Source organism: Rhea pennata, chromosome 10 (assembly GCF_028389875.1).
Source record: "Rhea pennata isolate bPtePen1 chromosome 10, bPtePen1.pri, whole genome shotgun sequence".
Lineage (NCBI taxonomy): Eukaryota > Metazoa > Chordata > Aves > Rheiformes > Rheidae > Rhea > Rhea pennata.
The window spans coordinates 7,375,615-7,394,094 of record NC_084672.1 but is presented as its reverse complement, the minus strand read 5'-3'; the positions used below and the strand labels follow the sequence as shown (position 1 = coordinate 7,394,094).

Below are 18,480 nucleotides of genomic sequence, written 5' to 3'. Positions count from 1 at the left end.
ACTCTAATGTGTTTGGACTCTTAAAAATGTGTATTGTCAAACTGTCTTTTAAGTGATGCACACTTTAATATTCCAAATAGTAACTATCTCTTATTTTATTATGTGATCAATGGTCCTTCACAAGGAAGGAAAACTTGTCTCTTTCTTAAGTGGTAAGGTATAATAATTTGCCCAAAGACTTTAGTTGGTATGCTGCAGACAAATACAGTACATGCCTTCGGTGCCCAGGTAATTTCCTTTAGACGCGTGCCCTGCTACAGTTGCGTGCATGATCTTGGCTAAATGCAACAGAAAATTGTTTAAACTTTCAGCCTTCAGGTTTGAGGACATTCGTAAAGGGTCAGAAACCTCCTTGTTCATTCCTGCATCTTTCAGTTGGACGTGTCAGACCTCCACGACAAAGCTTGCATGGTGATTGCTAGATTAGGCCTGCTGGATGCCTCTCACTGTGGCAATTTTCCATGAGGAAAGGTCGATTCATCCGAATTAAAATGCATTGCAGGATTGCATCAAATTTGTCCGAACTTTCAAAGGAGATTATCAACGTTATTTTATTTGGATGAGGGCAAAAGATTAGAATATAGTCTAATAATGAGGTGAAAGTAACTCTAGATAGCTATTTTTCGCTCTATCAACACATAACATTTCAATGATTTCAGCAGAGTATTTTGGATTTTTTTTTTTTTTTGTTAAAAATTCACGAGGTTTGATAGTCTAAATTTTAGGGCTAAATGAAGTGTTTCCATAGGCAGGCAGAAATCTGTTTTATTTTTACTGCACTGCTTGCCAGATTTCTCACAGAGGAAGCAGAAAGCTGTGAAGCAGAGGTGGTGTGCTTTACCTTTCCTGGTGATACGGTGTGCTCTGATGAACCACCGGCATGTTTTTAAATGTTTACTTTCGTGGCATGCTAACCTGATTAAATGGTGGATTTGACCATGCAAAGGAAAAAAGCGAAGAGGGGAGCTGAGTTAAGGGGAAAGGCTTTCAAAGCTGCAACTTTGCTGAGAAAAGGAACGTAAACAGGATAATGTAAAACCAAGTCCCCTTCACCTCCCTGTGGTTCGGGTTGTGTTAGCAGAGGCAACAAAGCCCTGAGCTTTCTGGCAGATTATGCCGGCTTTACGAGGCAGAAATGAGCACGATAAATACCGAGTGCACTCTATGCATTTCTGCTCTGGATCCTTTTTAAATGTATTGTTAGGTTTAATAATAAAACATATTGATAGGTTTACTAATAAAAAGCTTCTGGGAGATGATAAAAGAACAGAATGCAAAAAAAGGCAGAATGTTCCCCTGAGTATGACCGCTTCATTGATGATGTTTTTCCGCAAACCTAATTGTGTAATGTTCATACATAGTGTCCCACACAGGATGTGGATTCAGTGACAAATGGAAGAGTATTCCATTAATTTTTTATCATGATCCTGTAGGTAACTTCATTGAGGTCTGCCCAGGGGGAAACAACGAGCCAGCTCCGGCTTTAGCAGCCTGCAGCTGCAACTATGGTCTGAAATGCTAGGAGGCTGGAGAAATCCTAGCCAGAGAGAACCTGGCTGTCTTGAAGAACGCAAGATGTTTCAGGGACCTTGATAGAGCCTGGACAAAACTTCCTCACAACCCAGGTCTATAAAGGAATTTATTATTTAAGTAGTCTTAAATCAGATATATAATTTATTATTTGCTATTTTTTAGATTCTGAAACTAGCCAGGAGCAATATTGTTAGCCTTTCTTTAAAATTTGGTGGCTGCAGAGAGCGGAAGTTCATGTCGAGCGTGATTGTGACTGTTTGCTTAGGGACTGCTCCTTCCTAACGGTGCCAGTTGTTTATGTCCTTGGTATTTGTGGTGTGTGCCAAGCCCTTGACTGTTTCTGTACTTGATGACTGAAGAGAAAATTAAGACTCTTTGATTATTAAAAGGAGAAGGACATGCAGTTAAATGGATGATTATGTAAATGGTGAGGAAAGGACCTATCAAAGCAGGTTAGAAAGGAGCTAGCGTGGAATCTGGTCTGCGTAGCAGCCAGGCGTTTCACTGTAACGGTACTGGATAAAAATGGTAGATTGAAATCCTGGTTCCCTGAAACCCTGGGAATATGCTTGGTCATATCCCTTAGGCTCATGGTGCCTCGGTTCTGTCTTCTGCCGTTAAGAAAATATTTTGTTTGTTCAATATGCAGTGATGGGAGCCTGATTCTTCCTTGTGCAAGGACCAGCCTCTCCTGCTTGGTGTTTACTCTGCCAGAAACTGTCATTTCTTTGGGGGAAACTAGGAGACAGTGGAAATTAGAAGTTGGGAATTAGAGGATGAAGGAAATGAGAGGTTTTCCTTGAGGTGAAAGACCTGTTCTTCTGCCAAGGCAAGCTTGCTACATTTTACCAACCCACAGATGAACAGCTGACCTGTGATACCGTATAATCAGTGTCTGCGATACCTGTAAATACAGGCAGTGTTTGTGGCGAGGCTGTTGCTATTTGACCTTTGGCTGGCCAGCCCTGAGGGGCTGACAGTGATAGGAAGGTCAGAGCAGTAGCATTTTGGAGATGGTAGGATCTGTCCTGCAGGTGCTGCAGGAGCATCTGTCGCAATGCTCTGGGAGGAGAGGAAAGCATGCTGATGAGCGAGGATGTCGTCTTGGCAAATGAAACGTCACACAGCCACTGCGAATGCTGGAGCAGAGCACTCGGGCAACAGGATGTGGGAATAGGCAGAGACAGGAGGCAGATCGTATGGGAGGACACGGAGAGAAGGTTCAGCTGGAGGTGCTGGTTCTGTCACCGGAAAGAAAGGATGGATTAACTGACATCAATGAGGGCAGCAATATCAGTTGCTCAGATGAAAAATGAAGTGCTACCTTCAACTTTTGGTCAAATGAGGGGATTGTATAAGCAAATTACACTGTCCATCTTGAGGCCTTGTGGCTATGCTACCTCTGCAAAAGGATTTCCCCACTTTTAATAGGTGGCTTGCGAGGAGGCTATCTCTTAGCAGCTCCGGCCAGGCGGAGAATGTTGAGTAAGGATGGGAACTGGTGTGGAAAACAAATGAGGGATTGGAGAAAATAAGGGAGTCAGTGGACCAGCTGCTTCCCTCAGCATCAATCCTTGTCCCAGCTTTCCCATGAAGTGCAAGAAGTGGGACTGGTGATGCAAAAAAAGCCAGCTGAGCACAAGATTAATGTCCCAACCTGGTGATGACAGTTCTGGGCTACTACAGTGAGAAAAGAGAGCAGGGACACCTCTGCTGCCGCCCTTGGCAGCTGGAAGCCGCACAGCCCATAGCATCTAGTCCCTACAAATCTGTGTTTCAAGAGTAAGCGTGCGTGTGTAACAGCTCTTCATTCAGTAGAAGCATTACCAGGACATTGCTGCTCCTATGGCCACATATTCATGCCAATCATAAGAATTTAGTATCTTGAAGTCCCCCTACTCCCTGTCAGATGTAAACAAGTCCATGAAGTCGGTATTTATTAGGGAGCAGGTAGCCAGGAAGCACCTGTACATGTGCGGAAACACAGGCTTTTCTTATCTGTCTCATTCTCTAAAGCTAGCTAAAACAAAATAAGGGAACAGGAAGCCTAGTATTAGTCAGGTGAAAAGAGTCCAGGTTTTTCCAATAAGTTTTACTTCAGTTTTTGGTGAACATTAGAACTGAGCTCGCTCATACCAGCTCAAGGCCGCTCATTTCCAGCTGACACAAGAACAGTAGAGACAAGCCTGTCGCTGCCTGGGTGGTGCCGTTATACAAAATAGCTACTATTTCAGGGCTTTCAAGTCTCTCTTTATTGCTTGCAGTGTTTTCCTATTCTCCTTTCAAGCCTACCTCTCCCTGGAGCCAGAGTAGTAGCCTAACTAGAAAGGGTGATTCTTGCAATGGATTTCAACAGCCCTTTAATAACTAATCAAGGCTGGAATCATAGCAGCTGGTTGAAAGGGGCCCGTTGGTCGTCATTTTGAGCTCTGGCAGAAAGCCTGCCCTGGAAAATGTAATTACTGAATATGACAAACTCTGCCAAAAAGAATAAAAGATCATCATCCAAAGCCACATCAGCTGAAGCATGTGGCAGTTTGGTGGCCAGCTAAGGCGATTCTGCAGGGACCAGCTTTCACTGGAGCTGTGTGGGAGACAGCAGCTCTATTTCTTGCAAAGTGTTGAATTTTCATTAAATATGTCTTTTTTTCTTTTTCTTTTTTTTTTTTTTTTTTTTTTTGCTGCAGGAAAAATGGTAGATCTTGAAATTGCCACAATAAAGTATTTAAAAAACCAAAATGTCAAATCAGTGTTCCTATTACTATTTCATTTTTTATATTGTTATATATTGTGCAATATGAAAATACATTCCATAAGAATGATTTTTTCAAAATAAAATAATAATTTTCATTTTGAAATTTTTAGAAGGAGAATTCCTTCCTTAGAATGAGATTAAGAACAAGCAGCCATAATCTCATAAAGACTGATGACTTCATCCACTGCATTTTCCAGTGTCGTATAGACCTATCAAAAGTCATCTGACTAATTTCACTTACTAGGGCTTTACTAGAAAGGCAAAATTTCATGAAATGGTGGTAGAAAAAAATGTGTCTGTATTTGTTGTTCTGAAAATTAGTGTTCGCAGCTTCCTGTCACGTTCTCCGTATGTTCTTCCTTTCTGTATCAGTTCTTTCAGCTGGATTAATTTAATAGTATGAGTTTCTTAACTTGGATCTCTATGTGGGACAGGGCTTGGAAATGCCGACACTGGTGACTTGCTGTAATAATTTGCAACATGAGACTTGCAATGGATGGGTGGTAACAAGCTTGTGGTGTTATAAACAACCTGAGAAATGTCTGGGTACGATTAGGATCATCGTACTTGGCCCATTAGGGTTGCTTCCCTTGGACGAAGGTTAACTCCCCCAAAGCATCTTGAATTAGGGCATTCTAGTGTGGTTAATTTTAAATAGGATATTCTGGTGCTTTAAATTCATTTTCCAATTTAAGATGCAAGACCAAGTTTGCTGTGGGAAAGAATTACTCCTCTTGCGGTCTTTGTCCAGACCATCCTTTCCTTCCATCTCCTGAAAGGGCTGGAAAAGGGCTTTGTTTTCATCTTTCATCTTATCTGTGGCTGCTTAATTAAGGGAGACAAACCCATAATAATAGCAGCAGCTGTTCTCTCCCCTGGAGAGAGAGAGACTCATCAGGGACAGAGTCCTCTTCGGAGCGAAGTATTCTCACGAAAGCAGTACTGGAGAGACTGGCAGTTCCCAGAAGCTTCCAACTTTGTAAGAAGCCTCAGCAGAACGTATATGTTGTCTATGGTTTGGGGACGTGGAAGGCAAGGATGTGTTGGCCCCAAATGGCTGGGGGCTAGGGATGAGATGCTGAATAATTCACTTTGTCAGGAACTGAGTCCTCTAGCCCTGTGGATCCAGCCTCTGGGGTTTGTGCTTTGTAACATAACAGAGGGCTGTTAGGCACTGCCAGAAATTATATTGAAAGTAATCTTAGATTGGGGGATTATCCTTGCATCCAGCCAGCCTCCCCATCCCCCAGAACAGACTAGCATCTGGCATCCCTTAGTCTTCAGGGTGAGCGGTGGGGGATATTTGCAGATATTTGCACAGGTTTATTGGACGGAGCACCCCTGTGGTGCAGAGGGACATGTTTCATGAGATCATGGTGTTGTTCCACCCTCCTCCTAGCAGTTACTGCCTGAGCACTTCTTTTGAATGTCTGCATCAATTCGTGCCTGACTTTGGGCTTCTGGCTGTGTTTCTTGTGTTTCAAACACAGCGATTTAAATTTCCAACTGAGGCATTTGATGATAATGAGTGATATGAAACTAAGACTTTCCAAGTTTGCATAGAGACTGTTGAAGTAAGGCTGCCCATGAAGCAAAGCTTGGCTGGAGCTCCAGCTGCAGGTGATTGGGCAGGAGAGCAGATCTGAGCCCATCTGTATGTGGCCTCGAGCGCAGGGGCTCACTCTGTGAGCTGCTCGTTGACGAAGGGCTGCAAAGACGCAGGCTGAGAGCTCTGTCTCTTGATCTAAAGCCAGTTAAGGGCAGTGGAGAGAGTTCCCACAAACTTCAGTGAGATTTGGGTCAGTGCAAAGAATGACTATTGTCGAGAGCAAACACTTTTTCTGCTGGCATTTGCAATATGAGGAAGCAGAACAACAGAAGTTTTGTTTTTTAATTTCTCTTTTCCTTCCTGATAGCACAGCCATTATTAAACTAGATTAAATCTATTCTGCAGAGAAAAAAACAGCCCTTTCCGAAATGGGTGGTACAGATAACAGCTAACGGCACTACATTCCCAGCACCTTGTCTCACGGTGTCTCCAATTCCCAGATCTTTCCTTGCTTCAGGAGCTTAGCATGGGTTTACGTGTGCTTACCCAGTGCTCTCTGCCCATGGGTCATCCTCCACCAAGCAGCATAATCTCTCCTTGAATAACAGCCAGGTAAAGGGAAATTTAAGGGGGGATCATGAAGGATCTAAAAACTGGTTTTGCTGAACATCAGAGTTTTGCCCATGGCTTTCAGGAGGGCATGGTGTTGCCAAGACAGTTCGTTTAGTTTGACAATTCAGTTGTCTTGAACTTTTCCTTCCTGTCCTTTTCTTTTAAAGCTTCCAGGGAGCCCTGGAGAGTGGGGTGGCAGAGATTGGAGGTCTGGTTATCCCTGGTGCGGGAATGCTTTGAACAACAGGAGCAGACTCTGTGGCACATGTGACATTCAGGAAGGATTACTTTACATATTTATGTTTGTAACAAGTCTATCAGCCAGGGTGAGAGTGAGATCTGGGGGACTGCAGCCTGCTGGGGTATCTGGTGCCATGCCAGACTGAGTGAACCTGTCTTCTCTGGTCTTGGAAACTTGTCTCATGTGGTCCTTGGAGGGGAGCCTTGAAATCTCAGGTGCTGTTGGCACAAAGAGCCAAGAAATGACTAACACCATGTTAAAGATGTTAAAAGCAGGTGGAAATGAAGCAGTGGAGTCCCTCTATTGCTGCTGGGCTGAGAGAAGGAAGAAGGGAATGAGGAGTCTTGCAGGGAAAAGCTTTTAGGAAGGGAAGGTTGTTATGGAGAGGGTGGAAGAGGTACAGCAGAAAGGAAATGGAGCTGAACAATGCTTCCTGACTGGGGGGGAGGCGGAGGTGTTTTTGTTTGCTAGTATGTGAGAAGGATGAAAGGTTCTCACTGCCATGAAATTCAGGTGATGAGGAATACGCGTGAACCTTGGACACAACCAACCACTATCCCGATTTCACAGAGACTGGGCTAGACAGCTTACCCAAACAGAGGAGAGAGGAATGGGAAGGACTGCATTGCCTAAAGCATCCCTAGCCTTCTCCGTGGGATCAGGAACACTCAGTGAATCCAGTCAGCAAAGTCGGAGGGGAGTTAGAGTCCTATAGCAAAACCTGTCCTTTAAGTGCATTTCCATATTACATAATGTTGGCACAATTCCTGTGAAACTGGTGAAATGAAATTTGGCCTTCTCAACTAAAGCAGCCCTGTGGATCTGGTAAGACAGGTGTTTGCATTTAATGGCTGGAAGGACATGAACACAGCTCTAAGGCATGCGACTTACTTAAATGCCAAGTACGTGTTAAAAAGTTTAAGCACACTTTTCTTTCAGAGTCTATTTGGTGGCTGCTTCCCAAGGTAGTTAGCAAAGAGAGATTTGCTTGAAATGTGGAAATCCTTCAAACCCGCAGCTACAGTTGGCGTATTTGTGCTCTACGTTAAAGGTGTGGAACTTGCATCTCGTGGGGCTGCGCGTCACACTGCCATGGGTTTGCATGCTATAGTTAGATATGTTCTTATACTCGCATCTTAAACTGAGCTGGCTTTTTCTAAGAATATAACAAGCAAAATGTAGGGGCAGGGATATGAGCCATAAGGGTAGGTGGAACAAGTTACTTTTCCTTATGTTTCAAGACAGGCTGAAGAGTGCTAGCATTGATCCTCCATCCTGGAGAACGGCGATGCTGGACCAGCAACGTACCTGAAGCAGAGAGGGCATTGCTTTATTTCTGGCACAAAGTGATGGGAAACTGGATTATTAGACTATTAAGCTCCTTTTCCAAAAGTTTGCTCAATCCAGCTCATAGTCTCTAATCTTTTGCCACGTGCATTTAAACTATGCACACTCTTCAGAGGAAGAAATGTATATATTTCATGGGTATTAAGCAATGTTTATACCTTCAAGGATGGTGCTTTATAAATAAGCAATGCAAATGTAAACATTTTGGCAGAGGGTAATGGAGACAATATTGCCCAGTGCAAGGAGATCTATTAAATGGCACTACATGGTGGCTATGGTTTTGCTGGTAGAGCGCCTGACCAGAACGCTTGCATGGACTTGAGGCAATTCTGTGTCTTCGTGAGACTTGCAGGTTGCTTGTGTGTACAGTGTATGTAAATATTAGGAGACAGAGCGTCAGAGCAATTGCAGCTTGAGGAGGAGAACGCTGCTGCAACAATACCATCGTGTCCCTAATCCTCCACGAGTGTTCACTGCTTTAGTTAAATATGCAGAGACTGATGGAGATTGCCACTGGATTAGTGTCTCCTACAAGTCGTGCCAGGGTTTGATTAGCATAAGCAAATTTCTTCTGCAACCTCACATAAGTGAGGAGAGAAATGTAGCAAGCAATCCCTCTACAGCTTGGAAGGGTGCTCGGATGCTGATTAGGAAGACTGTTCGGGAGGTGGGGAATAGTCAGCTCCCGGCACCAGCTGGTAGGTACCAAAGTAACATTAGCATTTGGAGTGGGAGTATCCACATAGTTTACCTTGCATTGCTCACAAACCAGCAACTTTAATTTTTGTTTTGTTTGCAAACCTGTTTTTGACGGTTGTGCAGCTTTTACTCGTGGCTTGATTTGTTTCTCTGCAATCTTATTGGTGATCCTAATTCAGCCACTGGCCAAACCAGTGACCTAAAATGCCAGCACAGTAGGGATCTTTTTTTTTTCATTTTGATTTGTTTGGAGTTTTTTTGTTTTTTTTTTCCCTCCTTGCATTTTCATTATTTCTGAGCTTATCATAATGAGGGCAGAAGGCAGCACGTGTGTGTTTCCGAGCTGTCAGAGGCTGTCAGAGGTAGACCTAGTCACTGTGGAAAATTTGGGGCTGGGTGCTCAGCTTGGGCTCCTAACGTAGGAGTCCTGTTGCTTTGTGTGCTGCTCTGCAAACATTTGTGTGCACGCACCGGGCTCTCCTGGGACTAGCAGCTGTTGGTGTAACGTTGATCCTTTCAGATGTAGCCTCGATAGGGCCGGGGACAGGGATTTCCTGATAAAACAAACTTAAGGCTCGCTAATAATTGAAAACACAGGATTGCTCACCAGGCAACGCTGCTTATGGAAACCACATTTCATCTCAAAGTCAGCAGTCATCTCCTTGGAGAAATCCTTATACATTCTGATGGAAATCAATATTTAAAGGGACACTGGTAGTCTAGGGAGAAACCTCTATGTAATGTACCTTCAAATTCTAGCAACCTCTTTAGGGTTTAACATCTGAATGCTAAATACAGGCTAGAACAAAGAACTGTGCTGAGAAGATTTTATTTAAGGAAAGTCTCCTCCAGCATGTGCGAGGAAAGCCATCTTCCTGGGCCCTCTACAGCTGTGGAGGGATCACGTTAGAAGCTAGTTATGTCTGTAGCATGGATGTATTTTTTTTCCTACCTTTTGACAAGTAAAGGAAAACCCCCACCAGCTTCAGACACAGCCATTAAGGCTTGTTAAACACGGAGCAAATAAGTCTTTGCAGGATTTCAAAACAGTAGTGAGTAACTTCCATTAAAATCAGCTCCCTGCTTCATGAGGCATTATGGGTTACCTTTTTTTCCCAGAAAATGTTTTGGGAAATTGCTGCAAACAAGAAATACTTTATATAAGAAGGGAAGAAGTGAATGGGAGAGATTTCTGGAGCTACTTGGTTTCAAACCAGGTAATAAATTATTTCAGAAAAGTAGGGCAATCAAATAACAAACCCCTATAAGGAGGTCCCCATCACAAGTGGGACTATGGAAATGTGAGAAGACAGATTCAGTCCAGTGCTTCTGTTTTGCAATCTTATTTCTTGCTGGAGCTATTTCACTGGCTAAAATCAGCTGCAGGTCCAATAGTGAGAAATACAGGGGCTCGGGGCAGTGCTGTCAATTTTTCCCCATGTGTTGTATTGCATGTGCAGATATGAGAGTGGAGCTACGTTACAGTGGAATCAAGGAGTAATGTTTTCAGAGGAGCTCAGAACCAGAATTAGTGTTTGCTCTACTGCATTTTGTGTCTCTGCTTACTAAAGCCACTTCGTGATATTTCATGCATCTTGTAACACTTAACAAAGCAGGACAAGCCTCTCTTTAAAGGTGGAGAAATGACTAGATGCAGCTAACAGGGCTCTGAAAGCAGCAATTAAAAAAGTCTCCATCTGAGGAGTTTTGATCCTCTATTGGGTACTTATTCTCCAACTGCCTTTAGAAAACTCAGCTTCCATTTTTGAGCTGCTGAGCACCAAGGGCAAAATTTGCAGATATGCGTGTGCTACTGTACGGATTGTAGAAATACTCAACCTTTTCCCTTCCCCAGCTCGTCTAATACAAATGTGCAGTTGGAACCGCTTTGATCCCTATCAGAACAGAGGCTAAAAATTAAAGTGAATCATCCCAGCATTGCTCCTCATTAATCAACAGCTGTGGGCATTTTGGAGCATCTGTCAGGATTGTTTTAGCATTCCCTCCGCTTCAGTGCTTGCACTGAGGAAGCAGAGTAAATCCAAACATGCTGCCGGCGTAATGCTACCTATTTCAGTTTCCTGCGGTCAGCTGCAACAGTGCAAAGGAGCGGGAGCGATGATAAAATCGGGAGGCGATGATGGGCTGCTGGGTATGTGGACGAGGAGTCAAGTGGCCGGAAAAGTGATGTCCTCCGATGGCGAGGGAGGAAGGCTGCCTGCAGGGCGGCTGGGAAGGAAAGGCCAGGAGCGGGGCCGTGTGCTGTCCGGGAGGGCAGAGATCCCCGTGCCGGCGTGGGAACGGGCTGCTGCTGAGCGCAGGCTGCATCCGCAGCTCCCCGGCCAACGGGCCGTCGGGGAGGATGGGGAGAGCTGCAGGATCACAGCGCGATTCGCCGCGGGAGGAAGCTACCTGGCTAGGAAACTGCCTTCTCCATGCTCTTTAGAGGTTACATCAGCTGATAGATAAAAATTGGACAAAATCTACAGCAGGAAAGGGCTCTGCCCGCAGGGTATCAGCTCAGAAGCCTTTTTCCAAAACCCTTGAGGGCTGCGAGCTTGTTTGGAGGCAAATGCGGCATTCCCAATTCGTATCCCGATTTCTCTGCGGGGTGCTGCACGGCAGTGGTGTCTCTTTAAGGGCAGGTTGCAGCATGCATGGACTGTATTCCCGTAATCCCTTCACACAGGCCAGCCCCATCCACTGCGGCAGCAGGAAACGTGGGACAAGCCGGGTTTGGAGATTATCCCGGGCTCTGCAGGACTGGTTCCGCCTGCACTTCCAGAAACAGTTTGTCCCCTCACCAGGGAGGAGCGAGCAGTGGACGGCGCTGGGGAGGACGCCCACCGCTGACATCTGCCTGTGTCTGTGGCAGCACCTGCGGGGCCACGGTGACACTCACACACGGATGCTTCTTGCCCTCCTCTGCCATACATGAACATGGATTTTTTGTGGCTGTCACTGGACCGTCTTGTCCCTGCCACCTTTGGAAAATCACGTATAACTCCGTAATCCAAAGAGGGAGAGAGTTTTGGCCCTATCAAAAAGATTTGCTTTAGTTTGAGCTGCTAATGTTTTACTTCATGTCTCTCTCTGACAATGACCTTAAAACTCAACTGCCACATTCCACTTCTGAAGCCTCCTGAGAGAGGGGACAGTACTGTTGTTCCCATTTTGCAAGGGAAAGAAGCAGAACATGCTTTTTTCACCAAGGATGCCTGAAAGCAGAGTAAAAGCTACTAGATTCACCCTGTCAGTGCCTTGTTTCACCTGGAGGCGATGTTTCCATCCAGAGTGACCCATAATAGAAAAGCTGTCTGAATACAAGCCAGGACCTGGTCCACGGGTCCAAACATGCCTCTGCAGAGATGTGGTAACTTGCTGCAACTTGTTGCAATGACTAAACTAACTTTGCAGTGAAAGAAATTTCCTGCATCTTTTGTGTTCCTCAACAACACCAGGGCTTAGCCAGTGGTTGAGAAACTCTGGGTAGTTCGATGCTGGTGGTCTGTATTCAGCTGCTTCATACTTGGCAGCGGTGAAGATGCTTCCAGGCCCTAGGTTTGTGGGCTGGTCTGGAAGTGCCACTGCTTTTCCAGACTGTCAAGGCATGTAGTAGGGTTTATTTAGCTCTCTGATGCTCAAACACATCTAGCTTGGTTATCTACAAATCTCTGGAGGAGAAGACTGGAGTGGTGCAGTTTCTCTGCATATGCACCTTTGATCCAGCCCTTCCTAGAAGGGTGACTTAATTTCACATGGAAACAGGAAACAATATTCTCAGAGGCATCTAGATGACTCAAGCAGGGTTTCAAAATGATTGCAAGTCCCTGGAGGTGATTCTGATGGTGTTTTCCAGGGCTTTATTGACAGATAGTTGCTTTGCCAAGGGACTCTGCAACTGAACTTTTCAAAGCTGCATCACAAACAGATCTTCTTCCTCTCAGCATAAAATAAATCCTCACTTTGAGAGGAGTTGAAGCATGACTTCCTTGGCTGGCTCTGGGTTTTGTGACTGGCAGTAGGACTGTTTTGACAAGGGGCTTTGAGAAGAAGCTGTAATTCAGCTCCCTGCCCAGAGGTGTTCTCGTTTCTCAGTGTTACCTCCTGTTCTTTTTCCTCTCCCCTAGCTCTCCAAAGTGAGTGCTTCTCAATCACATGCTCAATGTGCAGCTTTGTAAGGCCAGGAAAGTTGGCAACCCTTGGGCTTGGGGTATGTTTGCACAGGAAGGATGTGCTCAAGGTAGGTATTTAACCAGACAGCTCAACTGTGAATAGCAGCTCAGTTCTGGCAGCAAGATGCTTGGGCTGAGCTGCTAGATGGGTCTACAGTGCTGGGTGAATTCTTGGGTAGCAAACTGAAGTGCCTGCTAAATCACATGTCTCCAAAAACTGGGCTTGAAGCTGAATACTAGACATGTCACCCAGTGTGTGCACTGATGACAGGAAGATGGTCACATTAGTTGCACTTTGCTGGGGGGGGGGAGAAGAAGCGGCAGTTAGGAAGGCACGGTACGTTGGGACACGATGCACAAGCACAGTTGGATCATGGCCCTAAGGAGGCCCCGGAGGGAAGGTACAGCCCTGAGTTTCCCCCATAGGGAAGAGAAGGACATTCCATGTAGAAGAAAAGAGGTTTCTCATTGCATCATAGCAGGGTGATATTCCTGACACTGATGTGCAAATGGCCTTTGAGGTTAGCAGACACCTCTGGCTCTGCTCCGGCCTCTAATCAACCTCCAGAGCAGTTCATCACTAGGTGTGCTCCCAGCATCACAACTGCTACGCTATAATTACACAGCCTTAATGAGTCGCTGTCTCCAGACCCCTTTGCTAAGTGTCCCAGCATCAAGGAAATTGTCTCAGTCTAACCTCAGAGGCAGTTAGAAACTAAGATTTACAGTTTCCTAACTATATAGTGTATATGTAAAAATCATTCATTGCACTTTCTGACTGCCTGCGTTACCTCAAGGTTGCAAGTTCCTACTGCGCTGGCTCTCCTGGAAGTGGCACTGGAGCCTTCTTGGCTGGAGATTTGACATTTGGACCAGTTTGATACAGAGGGAGGTGAGGACAGAAGCCTTTAACTTCTCTGGGAATAAAATCCTGCTTTATCACCCACTGCTATAGGTCTGGGCCAGTTCCTTTGAAGCTAATGTGCTTGGTTCTGATGTGTTCTTGAAGCAGGCCTTAAGTCATATGTAAACGTTATAAGAAACAATTAAAAAAGGTATCCTGTTATTATACATTATTACATAGTCTGTTATCGGTCAAAGTCGGTATGCTTGTGATACATCATACTGAGACTTATGGGGAGTGTGAATGAGGAAAAGGTGGCAGCTTAATGTGATTCTTTCATTTTCTATCCCCCACGTGTAGGGTACTTCCAGCATTCCTACCACTACTTATTAAATCCCTATATCCCCTCAAACAATTAACTTTTTACAAAATAAAGCATAATTCTACTTTAAAAGGGCCTAAGCTGAAACAAAGTATTTCTAAGTTAGACAAAATGTTTGCATTGATCCAAAATGACTGGCTTTTCTCAGTTCTCATCTCTTGAATTTTAATGTTTGCTGTATTTAGGCGAGAAGAAAAAAGTTAAACATCATCATCAACAAAAACACCCCAAAGCGCACAAAGGAGAAACCTTTTTCATTCTACCTTGCCCAGTGGTCTGTGGAGTGTTAAATAAATGGTGATCATTCCCCACTCCTTGAAATACTGGGTGCAGGACAAAGCACAGACCTTTCTGAAGAGGATGAAATGGCCATGCAGAGCATAAAAGGTTTATTTCCAAGGTAGCATTGGAGCTCGTAGTTCCAGTTTTGTTCTCCCTCTGTTCTCTCAAGATGGATGTTGGTTACTGAATGTGCTGCTCTGAGTGACTGAAATAAATTCTGAGCTAAAACTGAAACGAAAAAAAGGGAAGAGGTGGAAGTAGAGTATCTTGTACTGATCTCCAATTTTATTGCTATCAACATGAGTTTTGCAATAGACTGTAATGAAGCCAGGATGAGACCTTTGATGTGTTTGCTCCTGGGAGCAGGTCACAGCCCCCTGGAAAGCTTGAGCTCCTCCTGACGCTAGTGCCCTTCAGCTCTGTGATGTCCACCAGCAGCAAATCAGATTGATCTAAAAGTTAGAGGGAAATACAAGAAAAAACCTAGCAAGGGGTGTTAAAGCTATCCATAAGTTCAGTGTATCTTTATCTTTACTAGCAACCCCTGGGATGGGGAAAGGGGATTTGCCAGACCTGCTTGCCTATTAATAAGCAGCTTCTTGGTTGTGTTACTAGGTGGATGATGTGCAAAGCATTTTGCTGCTAGCTGTGGTGATTAGTAATCACACAGAATTTCTCAAAAGCAGAAGGATGTCTAAAGCTAATTCTAACTTGGATAGTTTCCCTCTGAGCCCTCAATTCCCTGTTAACATTCAACCACAAGCAGGATCTTGATAGTCTTACTGTGCACGGTGGGATGCTCTGTTGACCCTCAAGCACGGTCCAGCTCCCTGGAGAGCCTGAGCTATCTGTCATGACAGTCCACGCCTTGGGCTCTTTCAGGACCAAGGTAGCTGTATTTGACACAGTGCAATACACTATTATTGCAAACGTGGGATTTTACTGGAGTCCTGAGGGAGGATCACAAAAAGTGCATGGGAAGAGCTTGTTGTTTTCAGAGTTTTAGGTGAAAATGTATGAGGAGTAAAAACACAATTAACACAAGGTTTTCTTGCACCTGGCCTAGAGATGAGTAATAACTTAATACCTTATAGTAAGATCTTAGCTATTTCTGTGTTTTGTGGATGCTTTAATCCCACATTGCCCTCTAGTGATGACATTTCAGAGCAAACAACATGTTCTAGGTTTCAGCTGCCAGGTTATGAAATGCGGTGTTTTAATAACTGAGGACATAGCTTGGTTTGTTTGTGAAGTGGTTGTTAGCAGCAATATAAGAAGTGCAAGAAATGAGAGCATTCACCAGTTGTGAAGATTGCCTTGGAAAAGGGAGTATGTGTGCACACATGTATGTGCATTTGATACAGGTTTCTTGCAGTTAGCCTTTTGTTTGAGCTGCCTCTTTGCATGCATCTCTCTAGTACTAACAGTTTGTTATCAAAAGGCCTTTGCTCCCTTTTATTTTGTAAATGGAAAATATTCCCTGTTTTTTGTGAAGCATGATATTTTTCCATTCATTTTGTCTTACCCTTTGCTGTATGAAACACACTGGTTGTGCCTATAAACTCACAGTTTGACAACTCTGCCTGTGGTTTGGAAATCATCACGGGATAAACCTCTGTCTTCCTTAACTCAATCCCCAGGACTTCCAAAGGTAATGCCAAGAAATGTTAGAAACGGTCCTTGTGTCATTCTATCCATAAGCCTGCATCAATGCCAAATGACAATTTCTGCATTATGTCAGCTTTCCAGAGGTGCTACACTTAAAATCAACCAACAATTATTGGGTTTTAAAAAAAGAAAATGAATGTCTGCTATCTCTGGAGAACAGGTCATACTTGATTTATCCTGTCTCCAGGGTCTTAAATCAGCTTTGTACTAGTCAGAGCCACAGAGCTCCTCTCCTGGGTTTTTGATGGCCCTGGAAGCAGCTGTCTGCTGGCCACATGCTCCTTTCAGTTGCATGTGCGGCTTGGCAATTGCACAGCTGTTGGGCAGCACTGTTTGCTTCTTGACATCTGTGGGAATCGGTATTGGCACTGAGAAGCTTTGGTGCCCTCAGCGACCTTCCCTCCAGAGGACGTCATCCATGCAAACGTGAGTAGTTAGGTAGCTCTGGTGGGGAAGGTTTCTTGGCCGGTGTTGAGCGTTCCCCTAGCACGCGATCACTCTGCATGCTCAGGGCAACGCTGACTCCGTTGGGACTACTTTTTTACGCTTCTTTTGACTTCAGCAATGCCACTTGCCAGCTGAGTATGTGGCTCGAGGGGGCAGGTGCTCAATTCTACCTGTTTTTTTCTCCCTTGTTTCTTTTGAAGTAACGAAGTAAGAGCAGAGCGGTGCTGTGACCTATTGCTCAGATCAGAGAGCTCCTCAAACTAAATGCAATTTCCATTTGTCATCTCTACAGGACACAACTTCAGGGCACTGTGCATGCTGACCCGCAATACTTGAGGGCCAGGTATCAGCGTGTATGTGACAGTGAATATACAGAAATTTGTCGTTATTGTCCAGGAATCAAAGATCTACTTGATCTTTGATTGCAGACCTATTTATCAGAGCAACAGCCGTGCTTTCCTCAGTTTTCCTCAGAATAATGTCTGTGAAAACTAAACTGTTTGATTAAAACCTAAACAGCTTAGAGCAGTTTGTTTGAAAGTCTGTGATTTACTGCTTGCAACCAGCCGAAGCACACAGCTTAATTATGCACAGGGTTGATAGCAGGATGAAGTCACCATCCCACTGGATTTTGCTGTCCATCTCCCAGGGACTAGCAGGCTACGTAACCCCCAAATAAGGCTATTGGACATGGTGAGCTTGGGATATGCCGGCACTTTTCCCATGATATTGCTCTGACCTCGGTCACTGGGTGAGAAAAGCGCTGGGCGAGCCGCATAGCCGTACACCAGCCACCAGCCGGCTCGTGTGGGACTTGCGCCAGCCCGGGTCTGGCTTGAACGTCAAGCGCTGATGCCATCTAGTGATGTAAAAATGCCATGTGAGTATTTTAGAAAAGGTTTTTGGAAACTATGTAGTCCTGAGCGCCTGCACAGGCTGGGGCTGAGAAGGAGCAGGGCTGCTGGGGAGGGAGATGTCCTGGGGACCTGTGGGCTGTCACAGAGATCTCTGAATCCTGCTGTGTGCAGGCTTGGTGCTGGTCTCCCCCAAGACATCCTCTCTGCCGGCACCTCCAACTTTCCGTGGTGGTGCCAGATCTGCTAGTGCAGACCCAGGGTCTCTGGACCCTGCAGATATTGGACCACGGGATTGAGGTGGCCGCCTCTCTGGGAGGGTGGATGTCATGGCCAGAAACCCTGGAGATCAGCTTAAGCTGGTGGAATGGTCTCAGACACCATGCTGTGTTGCGGCTTTTGCCTGTGCTAAGACAGCCTGGTCTACCTGTACAAGGACCACACCTTCTGCCACTGTCCTGATGGATGTAACTCCTTACCAGCACTCGCATGAAAGGGGGACATGATGTTTTTTCACCTCCTACCTTCTTCATTTCTCCCTCTTGGTCTTGCAGATGATATCCATGAAGGTATTAGTAAGGTCGGTTTCTGTGCGAGTGGCTAGATAGAGCTGTTGCTTTGCTCTTAGATGATAATCCAGATATTAGTCCATGGTACCACAGACCTGAAGGAATTGGTTTGTTTCTCATATTGTAACAATGAAGGTGAAGTTATTTTTGACTGCATCAGCTTTTTCTGTTTGTTGAAGGTGCAGTTTGCTTTGCGTACAACTGATGATCTTCAGGCGATGTTTTGCAGCTCTGATCTTTTCTCTAATTCCTGAGAGCTGCCCAGAGAGAGAGCCCTTAGGAACTGGAAGTTTCCAGCTAAGGAACTTGATGCAATGAAATGAATCAGCAAGATGCTAGGCAGCACCCACAAAGACATTTGGAGAGAAATGTGGGATTATCCCATTGCTAAAGAGGAGTGCAGAAAACACCCCGGACTAGAATAAACTCTTTCATGGGACACTTCTGAAGTGCAGAGGCATGAAGACTATTGGCAGCTAAGTTTGGCCCATTCCTAGGAGAGGGGCCCTGCTGAGCTGGCGTG

At 45.0% G+C, this 18,480-nt stretch overlaps 1 protein-coding gene across 2 annotated transcripts in view; it reads left to right on the top strand.

Moving 5' to 3' along the window:
• Positions 1–18,480, top strand: part of SLCO3A1 (solute carrier organic anion transporter family member 3A1) — a 153,141-nt gene that overhangs the window by 95,525 nt on the left and 39,136 nt on the right. The gene's annotated exons all lie outside the window — the stretch shown is intronic.